Source organism: Electrona antarctica, assembly GCF_951216825.1.
Source record: "Electrona antarctica genome assembly, chromosome: 8".
Lineage (NCBI taxonomy): Eukaryota > Metazoa > Chordata > Actinopteri > Myctophiformes > Myctophidae > Electrona > Electrona antarctica.
Genome location: NC_136789.1, coordinates 6156567 through 6175976, shown reverse-complemented (window position 1 = coordinate 6175976; position 19410 = coordinate 6156567). Strand labels below are relative to the sequence as shown.

The 19410-nt window shown below is 42.2% G+C and overlaps 1 protein-coding gene across 1 annotated transcript in view; it reads left to right on the top strand.

Moving 5' to 3' along the window:
* Positions 1–19410, top strand: part of cxadr (CXADR Ig-like cell adhesion molecule) — a 48512-nt gene that overhangs the window by 4545 nt on the left and 24557 nt on the right. The gene's annotated exons all lie outside the window — the stretch shown is intronic.

Here is a 19410-nt window from a genome sequence, read left to right as displayed (position 1 = left end):
CTCCCCCGTTGCTTGAAATTCTCTTTGGAGTCCTTTTTCATAGCAGAAAGCTTCCCCCTATTTATATTGTGCATAGTTTAATACAAACATGGTCTCACATAGCCACTGCCTGACTTTCAGAGAGCTCCGCCTACTGACGTTTCTCAGGCAGAGTGGGTGAAGGAAGGTCTGGCTAATGCGAAACTATTATGAACATAAAAGTGATGAACTTTGGTAGAGCTCTGGTTTGTGTAGATCCCTGGACATAATTTACATCACAATATTATCAGTCATCTCTATTTGTTGTTCCATGAGTGAGAAATGGGTTTCATTACTTGTTGAAACGGGTCTCAGAATCACACTTTTAGCACATTAATAAACGCAAAACCAATTGGTTTCTGCTGAATAGTTACTTGTGTTTCACTGACATTGGTGACCTTGCAATGAGAGCTAATGGACACAAAATGTGTCTGCACTCACAGAGCACAGAAGCAACTTATGAACCATTTAAACCACCACAGGGTTCTGTACTTATCGCTGACAAAAATGGTAGGTCTACACTACAAACACCCCAATTTTAATTAATGTTGTATTAACATACTCTATACAGATTCAAAATAACACTTTATTCACTAAAAAAGTTACATAAAACGGCTTTAAGTATCCAAGAGTTAGCGATAGGGATAAAATAATCATTTTTTTACACTACCAGCATTGTAAATGTAGCAATACTGCTATGCAGATAGATGGTGGTGACGTGAACTGTTCAACCTGAGCTTTGTCTTTGTACCCATGGAGACGGCCTCGCCTTGAGGTCATGATTTCACATTCAGTTCTCGTGACATGGCTGTCCCATCCCTCCACTTGTTTCCTGTCGGCACTAAACACACTCCGGCAACGGCTTCACCTCCACCCCAGCAGTCGCCCACTCTGCCTCGAGCCCCCGTCCTTGGAAATAAAGCAAGAACATGTAGAATCGGATTACACTCCGGGGACGCCGTTTTGTCCTCCACAATCTGATGATGAGGACGACCGGCCATGAATATTCAGGTCCTGGGCTGTTAATATTTTAACATGCCAGGGATGTACAAGCCCAGTGTCGACTCCTGTTCCCCTGTATGGCAGTGTGAAACACTGATCCCAGTCTGAGACCAAATGCACCAGCTAACCCCTTTTCATATCACCCGTTCTTTCCTATAATTTATACTGGGAGCAGATTACAATCTTGAGAACTGATAGTGATAATGATTGATAGTAGTAGCCTATTTGTTTCGTAGGACTGTTAATAGCTCTGGAGCCACTTTGTATTCAGAATCCATTCCTTATTGCCAGGTAGTGGGGGAGCTATGTCGGCTCCTGGGCCTTCTGCCAAAGCATTATGTAGAGAGGAAATATTAGGAACGTATTACTTGAATGCCTTGGTCATAAAACCCACTTTATATTGATTTGTATTTGCCACTGTGGTGTCATTGACCAGGTGCTGATCATTTATAGAAATGCCATGGCTCTGTACCGCACACATACCATGGAATTGGTCTCCTAATGAAAGTGGTGGTTTAGATTTTATAATCGTTTACGTTTACTCACACAGCCTATGGTTTTTATTATCATTTAGGGTTCAAAATATTATTGCCCTCAGTGATAACAGTGTGTTGTTCTTGTAGATGTTTGCCATACAGACATCCTTGATAACCATATATATTAATTAAATTGTTTGACTAGAAATTATACAACTATTTTATTAGCCTACCTTCCTTTTCTCAGGCACTCTATTCTAGATTTAACTTTTTGTACCGTCCTCTTGTGCCTAGAAAAACATTCCAGCAATAATATGTATTTTAGTTTGTTTCCTTGAACCATTCTAGTGCTTCAAGGTCACTTGAACCTCCTGACCTGGCTGTGAGACCAGCTTTATACCACCTGACCTGGCTGTGAGACCAGCTTTCTCAGGCAGACTAGGTTCGACTGGTATCACCTTTCCAAAGAATTACCCAAACTACACTGCAGTAAGTGGGTAAATGCACAAGCCGGTTTGATTTTGAGTTTCCAAGCATCCATGGAAACTTAAATTTGTGTTCAATTAAATGTAATATTAATTTCAAATGGCTTTGACAATTCAGATGGTGTTCCTGAATTTGCAAGATTGCATAAATGCATACTCGCCACCAAAATTCAAATTACCTGTTGTTGACATACTGTATACCAGTGGTTATCAACTGTTTTCATATAAAGGTCCAAATTCCAATATGTATTCAGCATTTGAGCCACGGACCACAATTCCGAAGAAGAATGCGGAAGTTTAACAATAATGTAATTCTTGAGAGTGTAAAATGAATTACAGGTCCATTTGGTTTCGTTCTACACTCAAGAGTTAAAGATCGATAAGGGCCCATTTGGTTACCAACTCTTCCATCATTTAGCTGGGACCCCACCTGGAACCCCCCCCCCCCCCCCCCCCCAAAGGATCACTGGTTGAGAACCACTGACATATACCACAGTTGGGTGTGTAAATTACTGTATATCTGTCTCAATTCTTATGTTTATGAAATGAATACCACACAAACCACAGGAGCCTTACTCTAGTCTTTGACCCTGATAGTCTAAATGATTAATATAAACATTTCTTAACATGTACTACTCAAGTCCCCACATCTGCTTAATTAACTTTTAATGTCCATGTCACATTAAATGGGCGGCCGATATAATATAGGCTCAGAGTAAGACAAGCATGGCAATATTTGAGCATTGTTAAAAGCCTGGTGGACTGGGGACTGTATCGAGTGAGGAAGAATTCCCGTGTAAGCCATCAATAATAACAAGGTCACCGCGTTGCTGATTCTCTCCACTCTCCGATCCCATCGGTCATCATCAACTCTCTGCTCAGTTAGAACGATAAACACCACCAACACATTCATCACTTAGCCACTTGATACCCAGACCTGCGTGGTCCCACAATGCCCTCTGCTCTTAATGAGAACGAATGAGGCTCTTTGACAGATAAACTGTTTCCTGTGATGGTAATAGTCCAACACATGCATATCTCTACTATTCATCATGCAAATGACCCTCTTTCTGTAGAGGAACTATGGGACAACCACACATGACAATGACTTTTATTTATGTGACAAATTCCATCATGGTTCCCTAATTTGTTTTTAATCACACTTTTAATAAGGAGGGGTTTATGCATTTTTTTTGGTAGGGAATTCAAATTTCTTTAGACTTTTTGCTGTCCATACGCAGGTATTTTAAACCTTTAGGGGAGGTTTAAAATATCTCTGAGATAATACCTAATACGATACTGTACCTATACCTAATACGAGAGGGAGAACATGGTTCTCACGCTCGGCTGAGATTGAATTGACTTAACTGTATTCTGGTTCCTTCTGCGTAATATCCTCACGGCATGTAAAGCGCCCATGATCCTTATGTGAGGATACACAATGTGGCAGGCATGTCCCCAGGGTGCTGCATCTGCAGGTGCTGGTAGACTGGGTCTGTTGCTCCAGTCGCTACCTGCTAGGTAGGTGTCAGCTCCACTCTATACACACTGAACCTCTGTTGTGTAACACCAAGGATTCTGTTTAACAGTAAGATGTATTGGGAAAATTGTTTGAAAACCTGACCATTAGGTGGTTCATGCGTATACCATACAGGCTAAGGGCCGATTCATACTCCTATTTTACTGCTGTTTCGGCGCTGTAGTGCCGAAATGATTTCGGCTCGTCAGAAATTTTCAGTAGTACCGAAGAGCCGACTTTAGGACGGTATCCGCCCCCCCCCCCCCGAACCTCAAATGACATCACATTGTAGGCTCCACAGCACCGAACCGACTTTTATTCGGCTCTAAAATAGGAGTATGAATCGGCCCTAACAGTGAGTCCCAGGTTTGATTCTTGAGTGTGGCGGACCTTTGCTGATGTAACTCCCCGACTCTCTCTCTCTCTCTCTCTCTCTCTCTCTCTCTCTCTGTTTCCTGTCAACCTCAACTGTACTTTTAAGGCAGAAAAGCCCCAAAAATATCTTTAACAGAAAAACATAACCATTAATCAATAAATATTTGGTTACCACTGCAAGAAATGTATTAGGCTATGTTTGAGATCAGCATTATCAAATGTAAGTGTGCATCATAAACAAAACCATACATCCATTCGACTCTCTTACAGGAAACGGGGCAGTAACTGTATTTTGCTACACCCCACCCCCACATTAGAACATCATTGCTTGTCTAATCTTGAAAAATATTATGGCTCAGAAAATAAGGTGGAGCTGAATTTGAAAAGGGGTAGATTCAGGCAGCTGTTGAGCCATTTTTAGCGCCTTTATCTCATCTCAAAACATTACACATTGTAGGCTCCAGGGTTGATCCCTCTTGTGCATCACCCCTGTGGCATTGGTAGTGGTACTCATGGCTATCCTTGTCTAATGTTGGAATCACCACTCCAAATCAGTGATTGTCTCTCATTATGTTCATGACTGTTATGTGCATATATGTGTGTAGGAAAAAGGGATTTGTGATTGTTGATTTATTATTTTTCGTCCTACTCAGGAGTCAAATTGTTTGACTGTCTCTGCTCTATCATACATTTTCATATTCATAGCCCCATCGTTATTTTTTTTAATACAGTAATGCTCACACACTGCTGGGCTCCATTTAAGGGAAAATAAATGTATTACATCCCTAAAGTGCTGTGATGTTTTGACCTCACATGCCCTTCATCAAGCATCATTCATCATTTTTCGCTCAGCACCTACCCAACCTAGGGCGTGGAATCTGTGGATGTGCATGACACGTCTTTCCTTTCTACAAATACAGCAATGAACATTACGTGACCACTGAAACACCCTTTTTTTGGTTCATGGCACCCTCCATCATTTTGTAGTATTCCGTCGTGAGAATCATTTCAAATATAATATTGAATCCTTCAAATTTGACCTCAGGATGAAATCACCAGATGATCAAGAGTTCAAAAAAAGAGGCCTGAGTCGGCTTAACGGTCAAGGTACCTCGGCTGGTAATCCAGCATGACAGTGTGTCACGGGTTTGAGTCCCGATCCCGACGAACCTTACTGTGTGTCTTCCCCCCCATCTCTCTCCCTGTTTCCTGTCTACCTACTATACCTCTATCAATAATGGAAAAAAGCTTTACTTGTAAAGTAGGTATTACCAGCTGTTTTAGCAACTTGTACCCCAGAAATTCCAGCACCCCATGTTCCAGTTTACTGTGTTTACACTACAATATCACTTTAAATCAGCGGTTTTCAACAGATTGTGAATGAGGGACCACCACCATGACTTAGAATCAACCTGGGGACCACTGTTATGTTGGGTGGGGATATGGGCTAAGATTAGTATTTTTGTAACACTTGCTATGCATCCCATGTGTATACATCCCACTGTTTCTCAACCAATGGTCCATTGACTAATAATAATTGACTAATAATAATGACTCAATTCAACCAGACAATCCGGTGCACTTGACTTCCCCCTATTGAGAGTCTAACTCCCTTTTTCTGTTGAATTTCCTGACCTCCAACTTGTCAGTAAATGACTACATGGATGGTCATCATAGGTCACCAGGTAATGCACTTCACAGTTTCTGGAAAGAAAATTAATAAAATAAATAAATAAACAAATCCTACATTACTAAATGCATGGTCAGGGACCACATTGCAATACCTCCATGAACCACCAGTGGCCCACGGACCACCTGTTGAAAAACCCCTGCTATAAATGACGACTAAAAGATTAACATACATTATATTACTGGCATGGGCAGGGAATCAATAGCAGGGAAATATGAGTTTTTCACACATCGCACCCCATAGCATCATGTGATGCCTGTTCATATTGTGCCCGGTACAGTGGATACACAGTACTTGATACTTGAGACTAGGATAGAAAATGATGTGCAGGCTAGTCCTATGGATAGAACAGAAATGGATGTCCATCTGCAGGCTGGCACACAAGCTAATTTCACTTCAACTTACATTATGAATTAACTAAGCTCTTAATTAGTGAAAATGGCAGATCTACAAGGTCAGATTGCGTCTCATTGCGACACATTCAGCTTGAAGATCTGCTATTTTCAAATTCACAATTAGTTAAAAGTTTTATAAATTCATTGTTTTTATTTCTGAAATGAAAATGTTGAAAGAAATTGTAGGAATATATACTGTATTCATCCTAGCCCGTAGCACTTGCCCTTGTCCCGACGACCTTACAGGTGTATGCAAAGGCTCAACTTATCTAACTTAGATAGCATTTTATTTAGACTTACTCATGACTCATAAAAATGGGTCTGCTGCTGCAACCCACAAATGGATCCCTACCAACTGTTTAAGATCTAAGACAACAGGAGTTCAATTCTTTCTTTGGTGAGGATATTATTCACAGAAAGAAGATGTTTTGGTGCAGAGCATGGATGTATGCTCCACTTACTAGAGCATACTAGTACTATGAATATTTAATTAACAACCTGGTGTCCTGACAACAATGTGGCTACCTGCTCTCTGACTGCTACTTTACTTCATACTTGGGGAGGGGGGCAGGTGTTATAACTTATGAGTGACTATGAAGTGAGACAAAAATGGACGCCACATATGGTCAATTATGAATGCCCTTTCCTTCCCACTGATACGTAGTCTTATTACTGCTGGGCCATGCATCTAAGACACAATGGCATCTGCTGAAGTCTGGTCTGGGGAACGACTGAGTGCTTGAACCACAGCAAGGTCAATAAGCCTCCACAGACATTTAATTACTGTCTTGCATTTCGCCGCCATGTGAGGAAGTCAGCAGGCAGCTGGTCCCGGTTGCCTTCCAGAGAGATGGTGTATATGGAACTGAAAATAGCCCAGTGATTGGTTCGTTTATGGTGGTCAGAAGGCACATTATGGCACAACCTTAATCACTAGTGCTCCTGTTTTAATATGCAGGCTCAAAGGGGCGGTCAGTCTGCAGTTCTTGCCGGGATATAGAGCTCCTGGGTAACCAGCTGTTAAGTGTCTTAATGGTTTTCGTGTATAATTCATGAGCGCTCTCACAGAGCTTGCTGGCTGGCTCAATCTTAGCGGCTCATAATTGTGAGAGTGAAGTGTCCCCACTGTCAAACTGGCACAAATGGCACCCTGTTCCTTCTGCAAGGCGTGGAGGAACATCATTGCGATTAATCCCTCTGAGACACCATGTCTAGCAACAATAAGAAGATGATGTATTGTCTCCTGCTGGAACTGGAACTGTAATGACACCAGCCTCGGGAAATATTGTAACAGAATAGAATATGTGCTTAGTGACCTGTGGAAACACGTGCACACAGAGGGCAGTCTGATACTGTCTATATTGTCTCCACCTTGAATATATTCTGCCATTTTACTGTACTGTCTTATTAATTAGCCTTGGGCTGAATTGCAGCTCCTGTAGTTCCCACGAGATATCGTTAAAAGGATGTGACTGCTGATATTTGGATTTCGTTGAAGAGGGAAAGCCCCTTAAGTGTTGGGGACACTGTGAAAAGAAAATATTTATTGATAACAAAGCTTCAATGTCTGGTGAACCCATCAAACTTGGCATATTATTTCTTTTACGGTAGCTTTAGGCTTTGTACACATCATTGTTTTTACAAAGGTTTCTTTATAAAATATAACTACTTGTTATATAATGTATTGCCATGTTTTGTTTTGTTTTTGTTCTTGCTTAAATCGCTCTGGATTAAAAGCGTCTGCTAAATGCCTAAATTGTAAATTGTTAAAGGGCATTTTTAGACTGGACTCTGGATCCCCCCCCAATTCTGAATGGACCATGAGTAAGGTCATCTGAATGGACCATGAGTAAGGTCATCTGAATGGACCATGAGTAAGATCATGAATGGACCATGAGTAAGGTCATGAATGGACCATGAGTAAGGTCATGAATGGACCATGAGTAAGGTCATGAATGGACCATGAGTAAGGTCATCTGAATGGACCATGAGTAAGATCATGACTGGACCATGAGTAAGGTCATGAATGGACCATGAGTAAGGTCATGAATGGACCATGAGTAAGGTCATGAATGGACCATGAGTAAGGTCATGAATGGACCATGAGTAAGGTCATCTGAATGGACCATGAGTAAGGTCATCTGAATGGACCATGAGTAAGGTCATGAATGGACCATGAGTAAGGTCATGAATGGACCATGAGTAAGGTCATGAATGGACCATGAGTAAGGTCATTCTGAATGGACCATGAGTAAGGTCATGAATGGACCATGAGTAAGGTCATTCTGAATGGACCATGAGTAAGGTCATGAATGGACCATGAGTAAGGTCATGAATGGACCATGAGTAAGGTCATTCTGAATGGACCATGAGTAAGGTCATTCTGAATGGACCATGAGTAAGGTCATTCTGAATGGACCATGAGTAAGGTCATTCTGAATGGACCATGAGTAAGGTCATTCTGAATGGACCATGAGTAAGGTCATTCTGAATGGACCATGAGTAAGGTCATGAATGGACCATGAGTAAGGTCATTCTGAATGGACCATGAGTAAGGTCATTCTGAATGGACCATGAGTAAGGTCATGAATGGACCATGAGTAAGGTCATGAATGGACCATGAGTAAGGTCATGAATGGACCATGAGTAAGGTCATCTGAATGGACCATGAGTATAAAGGTCATGCAGTGTTGGTTCTAAAAGAGTTGTACTCTTTTACAACACTTTCACTGGGATTGTGTACTTGGCAGTCTGATCTATAAATCGTGCTTGGTTGTCTGTACGTATGTTTGGCCACTTGAGACTCAGCCCTTTTTAGATCATTTAAGCCTTGCTGTTGTCTGCTCCAGCTCTGCTCGTGAGGGAGTTCTCGGTCAAAGGCACATTTCTATGACCACTAAATATATCCTCCCTGGCCAGGTAGCCTGAGAAATGACCTTTCAAAATCTCTTTTAGATGACATTGCAGGTTTTTGTTTTTTTGTATCATGGACACCTTTCCTGTTACTCCTGAACCTGTACACAAGACAAGACGATACAGACCACCTTCATTTAACCTTGAACATTATTGAGAATGATGCAGCATCCTTTCACGTGTTCCCTCTACATGTCAGACCAAATGTGGCTGGTAATTTAGGACAGATGTAATGTTTCACCCTGAGACTGAAAGGCTAGTTTACGTAGTATGTTTTTTGTCTTCTAAAGACATTCCCTGTCCTAGGCATGGCATATGACAACGGTTAGCTGTGCTGCTCATTCTACAATTGAACAATCTTTACAAGTTGTACCTTGTTTTAAACATGACTAAATCAGGATTACCACCTTTATGAAACACAATACCAGTTCAATTAGTATTACTGAAGAGGAGAAATAATCGACCAAAATAACATTTCCGAACAGTTTTTTGGAGGAGCTTAACTTGTACCTGTCCTGTATGCTTTTATATTTCAAATATTAGCCTATTGGCTGCTTATAATAAGAAGCTCAATATTTTTTCATTTTCCTTTTGGCTAGCCTCGACAAACTTTGAATCTTCATGTTGAATCTTCTATTCCTTTTTTAACTTGATCCTTTGTGCTTCTATCTATAATAACCTTACTGTCAGTTTTGCTTTCCTGTGTTAAGTTGCAAACACATTACAGCTGCTGCTCTTCATTCCAGAGGCAATTTCATGCTCTGAAGTCCAATTTAATGTAGAACTAATGTATGTTCACGTACATTAACACTTCACATGTTTTCAAAAGACATTGCTTCCAGTTGACTATAGGCCCTTGAGTGATCAGTTTACCAAGATACTCAATGATGCTTTGACAGTCAAGATGGGATCTTGAAATCCTCTAAAATGTCAGACAAAGGTCAAAATCAAATCACAAACTGTTCACTTGCTGCACCCCATATCCCAACACTTCTCAAATCTGAGCTCTGCAGCTTTAAGGGCTTACTGCATTTATCTCTGCTGTCCAGACTCTCTGCTCTTCTTTATTTCAGCCTGACAAGTGTCATCTTGTACGCTGTAACAGAACGTAACATTGAGAATAAATACCTTCAAGGGATGTCATGACCACAATGGAGGTTTGAGGGATGAGGGATGGTTGCCTGCTTGCCTCTTTTTAGAATGCTAAACCAGTACAGTAGAGTTATTTTTAAATTCTCACGCTTGCTCATTCTTCCTTGTCATGTTATTATTTGTATTTTTTTGTAGACGTGTGGTTGTGTTGAGCTCTCTCTTAATGTCTAAGCTGAGAATGTGAGCTGGAGACATAAATACGCCCAGTGGTAAATGACAGCCCTGTGCCTCTGGTTTCCTACAGGGCTCAATGCTCAGGTACACTACATTACTAGTACACTACACACCTGCCGTGAATCTTTGAAAGTATAGACTATGGTCTTTTAACAGCAGATTCCCTGCCTGTGAAAGTACAATGGGACTGAGAGAGATGAGGATGGAAGGATTTAGGAGTCAAAGGCCGTTTATCCACACCGTTATCTTTTATCAATGTGCTTATCTTATTGTCCTCTCCTTTGCAGAGGACAGGAAGGTTGTCTGTGTTGTTCCACATTTCAACCCCCTATTCTGCCTTCTGGTGTGAGCCATCAAAAACCGAAAGATGCTGCCATAAAAAAACTAAGCATTGGGGAAATGGTATTGATCGTTTTGTGGTAAGGGTAATTGTAAAGCACTTTCTCAATGGACAGTTTTGTGGTAAGGGTAATTGTAAAGCACTTTCTCAATGGACAGTTTTGTGGTAATTGTAAAGCACTTTCTCAATGGACAATTTTGTATCGGATTCCCCAAGACTATTTTAATGGAAATCCAATAACTCTAGATTGAAATGTGTTGCGTTGCTCATCCAGAAGCAGGGTCACACTGGCATCCACCCAGGCATCACACATTAAAAAACATATATGATGCTGTTCTACAAATTAATGTCCAGCCAGAGGACAATTACCACCCTGCAGTGTCCTGGGGAAAGGGCCTAAATTTAGACCAGATCCTCAGAGGGAACAACGTGAGCAAGACAGAGTCATTGAGTGCCTCCGAGCAAACCCAGCTGACTGGCCTACATGCTCCTATGCTGCAGAGAGGAGGAAATACTGTGTAAAACATGCATCTAAAAACGGGCATGCAAGTTAATACTTTAATCTGTTGGAATGTGCAAATGTCTACACAAAAAACGTGAGAAAGACATCCGCGACCGAGACAATTGGATCAATTGGCAGCAATTCTGTTTTCAAAGAACTCACAATTTCACAGAAACCAGCTTGTTGATGTTTTTATTTGAGCTAATCCTGGTTTTGAGTTGATTTCTTAAATATTTTCACACACCGTTTGTGTGGATGTGTGAGGGGGTACATAATATGAAATATCTATACACATTCCTCTGAACCACAAATGGGGCACATGAAAGTACTAAAACCTGTCGGATCCAATATTTATCTGCGTCAGAGTTTTAAAAGGCTCCCTCCCTAGTTGGCTACAGAGGCCAGGGAGGAACAGAGGCCCAGGAATGCATCAGGAGCTAGTCATGATGATAGTCCGACTCCTTACATACCACTGTCTGTAAATTGTCTAGATAGCCTATATCCTCACACCTCTATCCTTTTAGTTGCTTGGCAGCCAGCCACGACAGTCTTTACTGTATTGTTTGTGAGCATGTGCGTCCGTATGTGTTTACTTACCAGACACCTTTGGAACAACCTGCCTGGGAACTTGGACATGCTCGTTGTGAGTTTTGCGCATGCTGAAACTCGGGCATACCAGAGTTGTTAGTGTCAGTGATGCGTTTCAGATGGTATGAGAAAGCCGTTTCCTATCACTGAAAAAAGGCTAATCTGACCAGGGTGATTCCACCCATTCATGTTCATCCTTTTCAGATGTTCTACATTGGTGAAAAGGTACCGTGAAACACATGGCCTAATGTCCATTATGTACTAATGTACTTATGTATGTATGTCTGTCTGTCCCTGTGTCCGAGCACGGAAAGCTGCAACACGATAACTCTGTCATTTCTTGGCCATTTTGGATGCGGGAAGGCTCGCTGGAACAGGGTCGGCCCCCTGGGCGTGTTCCTGGGGGTCTGGATGTTCCGGGGACCCCACGCGGCAATTCTGTCATTTCTGAACCGTTTCGGACGCGGGAAGGCTCGCCGGAATCGGGCCGGCCCCCTGGGCGCGTTCCTGGGAGTCTGGATGGAAATAATCAAAGTACAGCACAGTACAGACCACAGTACATTACAATAGTACAGTGCACAGTACAGTAACTATACATGGTATAGTGTTTTTTACATTACTATAAATGACTGAGAGCCAGGCTTGTTAGGACTTCCAGTCTTCCACTTCTTAATCCTTAATTGAGCCCTGTGTTTCAGAGGGGAATGTTCTAGAATGATATTCACGCTCTGTCAGTGTTAAGCTCTAATCGTGAGAACCCGTTGTGTGCTTTTCATAGCTTTAAATATTTGGGCAATGTTCTATGCTCTTTGTGTGTGTGTGTGTGTGTGTGTGTGTGTGTGTGTGTGGGGGGGGGGGGGGGGGGGGGGTTATGAAAGTGTCAGTGTCTTCAATCTAAGCATGTGTAGGCCATTTCCTTATCTGCCCTCCTCCACACATCTCAACCTCACATTTAGAAACCTGGTGTAAGTCTGTTGGCAGTCTGACTAAAGTGGCTGTACTCACTACTCAGCAACAGTTGTGCCTGAGTGTTTGATCAGCGATGCTGCCTCCTGATGGACGTTGGCATTGTGCCCTGAGGGCCGGACAAAGGCTGAGGCTGGGGTGCGGGCAGGGGTCTGGCCTCTATCACAGTCGCTGTTTGTTTTGGGGGATGGGGGATAGGTTGTGCTGTGCTGTGCTGAAAACCATGGCTGCAACCCTTCCTCTCTCACCCCACTACCCAGTGCACAGACCCTCCTGAGTCAGACAAGAGAGAGTGAGAGAGGCCTACACCCCAGCGAGACATGTGGCTTTCATTTCTGCTTTGTGTTAAACTGCTGGAAGTTAAGAGTACAAATGCTTTCATGGTCTATCATAAAGTTTCCACCCTTCACCTGAGTTGGCATTAATCTGAAATAGATAATCTCTTTTACCACCACTCTTCTTTGTTTAAACTTTCAAAAGTAGCTTGATTTCTCAATACCTTTTGTTACCAAGTTTGTTTATATAGCATGATGAATATCCATACTAATGGATTCTTGTCTGACTTGTTACTGAGAGGATGAAAATGCAGCACTGTGTATGAAAAGGCTGGTAGTGGAATTTTTGCCTGAAGTGTCCTCCACCTGTGGTGGATTTGTACAGTGGTGGAATTTAAAGTACCCACAGGAAGTGTGATGATTTACAGCATTGTAATGCCTCCGTGACCGTGCCATCCACAGTACCTTCTGTTCCGAGCTCATAATGTCAACAGAGATTCCTGCTATCTTTTCACTCTTGGCGGTGACGCGCTCCTTCTGGAATGTCCGTTCACCAACAAACAGCAGGCTAATGATTAATTGAAACCTGCACCTGAAACATCAGCCTTCCTATCCATTTGTTTTAATTGGGTCATTGTTCCAGCCAACCACACAGCTCCACGTGCTTCACACTGTTGCCGTTTCGTGGTTGGTTAACATTAAAACTAACATCTCCGGTTGAAGTTAGCCCCCACAGCCCACACTACTTTCAGGGCTTGACTAATTGCAATGGTTTCATCCTGCTAATGCTGTGGTGGTCTGTAAACTAAGATAAGCCCATGTGCGTGTAGATGCACATTTTCTATTTTTAATTCTTCCACAAATCTCACTCTCCAGTACTCGCACTGTGTTTAGTAATTGCTCTCAGGGAAGTGTTTTCTCGTTTCCATGAGAAGTAAGGATGACATGATTTTGTAATTACTCTACCGGCCTCCCCTGACTGAAAAGAACATATTCCATCCTTTTCATCTTCATATCCCTCTGCCTCCCCAACGACATCTACAAAGACATGCGTTTTCTAAACAAGGCAAGGAATGGTGTCTCTAGGGACGCCTCACATACGGTACCTTTGCACCTCTTTGCCTTTTGGGTTTTTGATTTCCTCCTCACGCAGAAACACAGGCTGTTTACTGTTGTTATTTCCCACAGGACTGTTATCAGTGGGCTATATGAACGGCCCACGACTGGCCCACTGCCTATCAGCCAGCCTCCCCATTGTCACCAGCACACTGTGTCCCTGAGCTTTGTGTGTGTGTGTGTGTGTGTGTGTGCGTGTGTGCGTGTGTGCGTGTGTGCGTGTGTGCGTGTGTGTGCGTGCGTGCGTGTGTGCGTGTGTGTGCGTGCGTGCGTGCGTGCGTGCGCGCACGCACGCACGCACGCACGCACGCACGCACGCACGCACTAGGGGGTGAGGCAGAGACACTGGAGACTGGGGCATTCTTATCTGACTCTTTAGAGTCCTTTAAACAAATACGCATAGTTTGTTGTCATGGGGATAGCTCCTTTGAATTGGATATGGGGAGGGATGGATGGATGGATGGATGAAGGTATAGGGTTTAATGGTCATCACTGGGGGTTTGGCTGTTAGTGGCTTGCATCCAGCTCAAGGACAGACAGCGGAGGACAGAGGACTTAGACAAGCAGCAGCTGCTTAAATCCAAAGTCCTACACCTTTGTAAATGGTAATGCATGATCTATAAATAACTAGTACGCCTTCAAAGGCCATGGCATGAGGATGCCTGTAAAAAGGCACCGTAAGGAAAGGCTGCTTAACCAACTAAATCAACTCAACTCAAATAATTTCCCCTTCTATATACTTGGTTCTACATCAAGCTCACAGCTGGTCGTAATGGGACGTGAGTTGTGAGATTGTAGATCTTCTATTTTCGATGAATGTATAATTACTCTTTACCAGGCTTGCTCTGAAATGGCTATTGGCAATCAAATCATTCACAGCAGCAGCTGCACAATAAACAGTATATTTTAATAGTAATGTCAAGGGGCCTGGTAGGTCAGGGCCTACACTGCTAAGGTTAGAGTCATGATAGAGGAGCCTGGATTCAATCAGTCTTGGAAGCAACAGAAGCCTGTGGATGCTCACAAGCTCAGACTTCATCCCCCACAGGCATACACTCTTCAGAATGCTGTTTAATGGTCTGTGCAGTGTGCACCAAGTAATGCGCCTGTCTTTTGTTACCCGTTCATCGGTTAATGATCTGTTGTGTCTGCCCACCCTTTAGCTCATAATGTTCTGAGAATTGATGTGAGAAGCACCATGTGGCAGGTTGAGTTTTAAGGCTGCATTAAGTACGGCTGAACAGTCCTGGCCCTCAACAGTACCAAACTAATCATCTCTCCAGTCTCCACTCGCTCTCAGGGCATCCAAATGGCTTCACATTGAACAAATCCTCTGACTTCAGGGCAACATTCAGAGCACCACACTATTCATAAAGTTATTTTGTGTGCCTCATGGTGAGCGCGGTCACAGGGTTTTTGTCGGTGTGAAAATTAAAGACGAGAGTTGTCACTCAGTATTATTTGCATATTACATTTTGTTCCCAGACTGCCATTTTGTAATAATGATCCATCTGTGTTGTTGTTTTTCACTCAGCCCAAATAAGCTCTTAAACCTTTTCAAGCTTCTTGTATGCCATGTTCTCTTTCTTTGAACGGGCAAAAGGTGTTTAAATTTGGAAGAGTTTTTGAGAGGGATGCGAACTCTGCATGAATCCTCATTATATTAGAAGAACTGGTGTATTGTTGATGCACTGTGCACACTGTTGCCTTGCCAGCTTCTCAAAACCTCTTTCCACTTCAAGTGCATCTTCTTGGCATAGGAAAATTGTAGCAATGTATTTTCCAGAGTTGACAAACCATTTTGCTGGCTTCTGTCAAAAAGAAAGCTTTAGATTACATCAGAAGTCTCATAGTCTTATTAACCAATTTCAGCCAGGCATCCCTATTTTGGGAAGCCAAATTCTATGAAATTAAGTGAATGTTCTTTTACTCAAATCTTGGAAACCCCTGGAACAAAATATATATTTTTTGTCAAATAGGTTTTTATTGAGAACAGATTATAAATTGTTATACAAACATTATGATATGAATTACAATTTTCCAACTAAATATTTTGACATGGGGTCAGTGGCCATCAAACAGGTGGATGAATTCAAGATTAAGTGATTAAGATTGGCTTTTTAGGGACTTTTGACAAAAAAAGAACATTGCATCTATTCTTAGGTATATCCATATTATGACCACGGATAATATGCTCTAAAACCTTGAGAAACCTATTTTTCATTTCACCGCGTCTTGTTGGTTAAGGATGTAAACAAGTCGATGTCATTCTCTCAGCCAAGCTATCCGTCTTATTGTTGGCCTTTTGAGCCTGAAATAGCTGCAGTATGGCCTCGGTTTCTCTATAAGACACACAGTATCTCACTCCTGGTGGTGTTCTGAGGTCAAAGTTCTGCTAGGGAAAGAGGATTATGATCCAGCGTGGCCCGGCCTAACCAAAGGCTGGGAGAGTGTTCAGTAGGGCGACCATCAGGGTCAGGAGAGGTGGGTTTAGCTAACTGTCTTCAAGCTAAAGGATTTATTACTTTATTCTGGAGCAGTTGTCTTTATCTATGCACTACAAAATCTGGAATTCATGTGGAATGCTACTTTTGTTCCCCCAGATATGAGTTTTGAAACACAATTTCAGTTACCCAGGAGTTTTATGTTTGTTTTTTTAACAATATATTTATTGCATTTTCCTTTTTTATTATTTTTTATTTTTTAAACAAACAATATAACGGAACAATACATAACACATCAGACAATACAATTACGTATACAAATAACACTTACACTGTTAACAACAACAACAGAGTCCTTATGGCCACAAGACCAAACAACTGCAGAGAATACAATTAGACATTTTCAGATTTATGTATTTATTTGGTGTGGCGCTGATTAACATGGCCTCGCTGAATTCCAGTTGAAGTCGGCTGTGACAAAGACTCTGAGTATGACATGCCAATTCACCTTTTTAAGAACACCCCAATTCTATCCCCGCCTACTCAACCTTTTCCTCTACCCCCCTCCACACACACACACACACACACACACACACACACACACACACACACACACACACACACACACACTTCCCTGACTCTCTCGTGATGTTTCTGAAGTGGCGTGGCAGTCTTCTCAGTAGTATCGGTTGCCAGGAGACAGGATTCACTCCCCATTGTGTGGTCACAAAGAGGTCTACAATCAGCAGGACTGGAGAGAATTGGAGGCCCAGGGGACTGGCATACCGTAATCAGGGGTGCGTGCATGTGTGTGTGTGAGGGCGATGGGGGTGTGTGTGGGGGTTGGGATTCTATGGTGTCACCCCAACATTCCTTTTGCTCATTTCCCGTTTCTGAGCAACCATGGCGGGAACCGCGGGATGTGCTGTGTCAGGCAGCAAGTCGAAGGAAAGAAAAAAACTTTCTTGTTGAACAGAGACAAGAAAGGCTTTTTAATTAGGCAGTGTAACCTCCCCTGCTGCTCTTCCCCCTGCACTAATGCACACGCGCAGGATCTCACACACACACACACACACACACACGTGCGTCGCTTACTTTTTAGGATGGACATAATCACTCCAACTGATGTCAGTCAGTTTATATATGCTCAAGGATATTGCATGTGTGAGCTGCACAACCTCCACTCAGTGTCTATGTGTCCTTTTTGTGTGTGCACCTGCATGTACGTTTACCAGCACCAGCAGCTTAATGTTTCATAGGAACCCCTTTTGACTTTAGCAATTATGTTCTCTTACCTGCCGTATTACCTTTGGGGAGGAAGGCCACTCCAGTTGTACCTTTTGCAGTGGTGCCATTACTCTAAATAAAGTGAATGGAGGACATTTCATGCAACCCAGTGATTATATGGAGCACTCTCATTGTTCCACAGACTTGAAACAGTGCTGAACAGGATAACCTCCACCCCCCCCCCCCCCCCCCCCCCCTCTCCAAAGTCACACGCTCGTGTGTGTGTGTATTTAGTTTTAATCATTAACTATCAACTAACCATGTTTTTGTGTCCCAACTGGGTTATGTTACTCTGCTGCCCGGAGTTATTACTAGTGGGTGAACATAATAGTCCTCACTCATTACATGGAAATTGTGTCTCAGCAGTCGAGTTTGTGCCTCACAACTGCTGTCTCCATGTCAAAATTAGATTTGGTGGCCTGGGCCATGGCTCAGTGGTCCAGGCACATTGGTTGGTAATCCAGTCTGGCAGTGTGCCGCGGGTTCGACTCCCGATCCCGACGGCCTTTACTGCATGTATTCCCCCCATCTCTCTCCCCATTTCCTGTCAGCCTACTGTCTGTCCCTCCATTAAAACATATAAAATAATATATATATTTTTTAGATTTGGTAAAAATCAAAAAAATGTTGTTGGTTAACTTGTTTGTTGTACTTAGTTGGTACCATCTTGTTTGTAGATTTGGATGGAGCCCTGATCCTTCCATCGTTCGATTACTTGTTGCGTTCGTTTCTTGTCGCCTTATTTATATGCTTTAGTGATTGATTTGTCTCTAGTCCGATAATCTTTGAGGGCTCATTTCCCTTCCCTCCTCACCCACCCATCCTCCTTCAGAATTACAGTTATAGTCTCATTCTATTGCCTGTTTTAAAATGATGAAAGGGATTTCTGCAGGGAATTTCCATTATAATAATTTGAATTGCATAAATAGGATGGCCATCTGGTTGCTTTTACATCAAGCATAAAGGAATGGTGCGTGTCTGTCGCTCACAAATAACTTCAATACCGGGGGATCTATCAATGTAAAAGCCTGGTTAAATTTGAGAGCCGAGGTTATGTGGGTCATCCGAATGATTTGAATGCTTGAATTTCTCCTTTTGTTATTTTGCTAGTTTGTTGTGACGATTCAATGCAATTGCGTAGCTGCAGTCAAAATATTAGCCCAACATCTTCCCAGAATGCCTTGCTCTTGGGTTTTGAGATGTGATGCTGGAGTGTAATCGAGAAGGGTGTATTTATTTATTTATTCATAATTAGTTATATTCTTTTGTATTTTTTCATCAACGAATCGGTACAAAACAATTCTAATAGATTTGTTATCAACTATATCAATTAGTCTGATTAACCACTTAAGCCCATTTTATACTTGGTCATACAACATTGTCGCACAAACTATTTTGACATTTTAAAAACAAAATTGAAATCCCTCCCCTACCCCCAATTTATTTTTTATATTTAAACGTGATCAAATCAATTAGTTTGACCAATTTGACAATTAGTTGCACTCCTAATAAACACTCCGGATTTTAATGTGTAGAGTCAGCAGTTGCTGGATTAGTCGGACACAAATTCCTTCTGTTGACGTCAGTGTTGAATCAGCATTAGATCACTCGTGCACATCTCTTTCCTCCCCCTGGGGCCTCATTCACACGTATCAAACACCATCAAACAAATGTTTGGTCGTTTTTTGTTTTT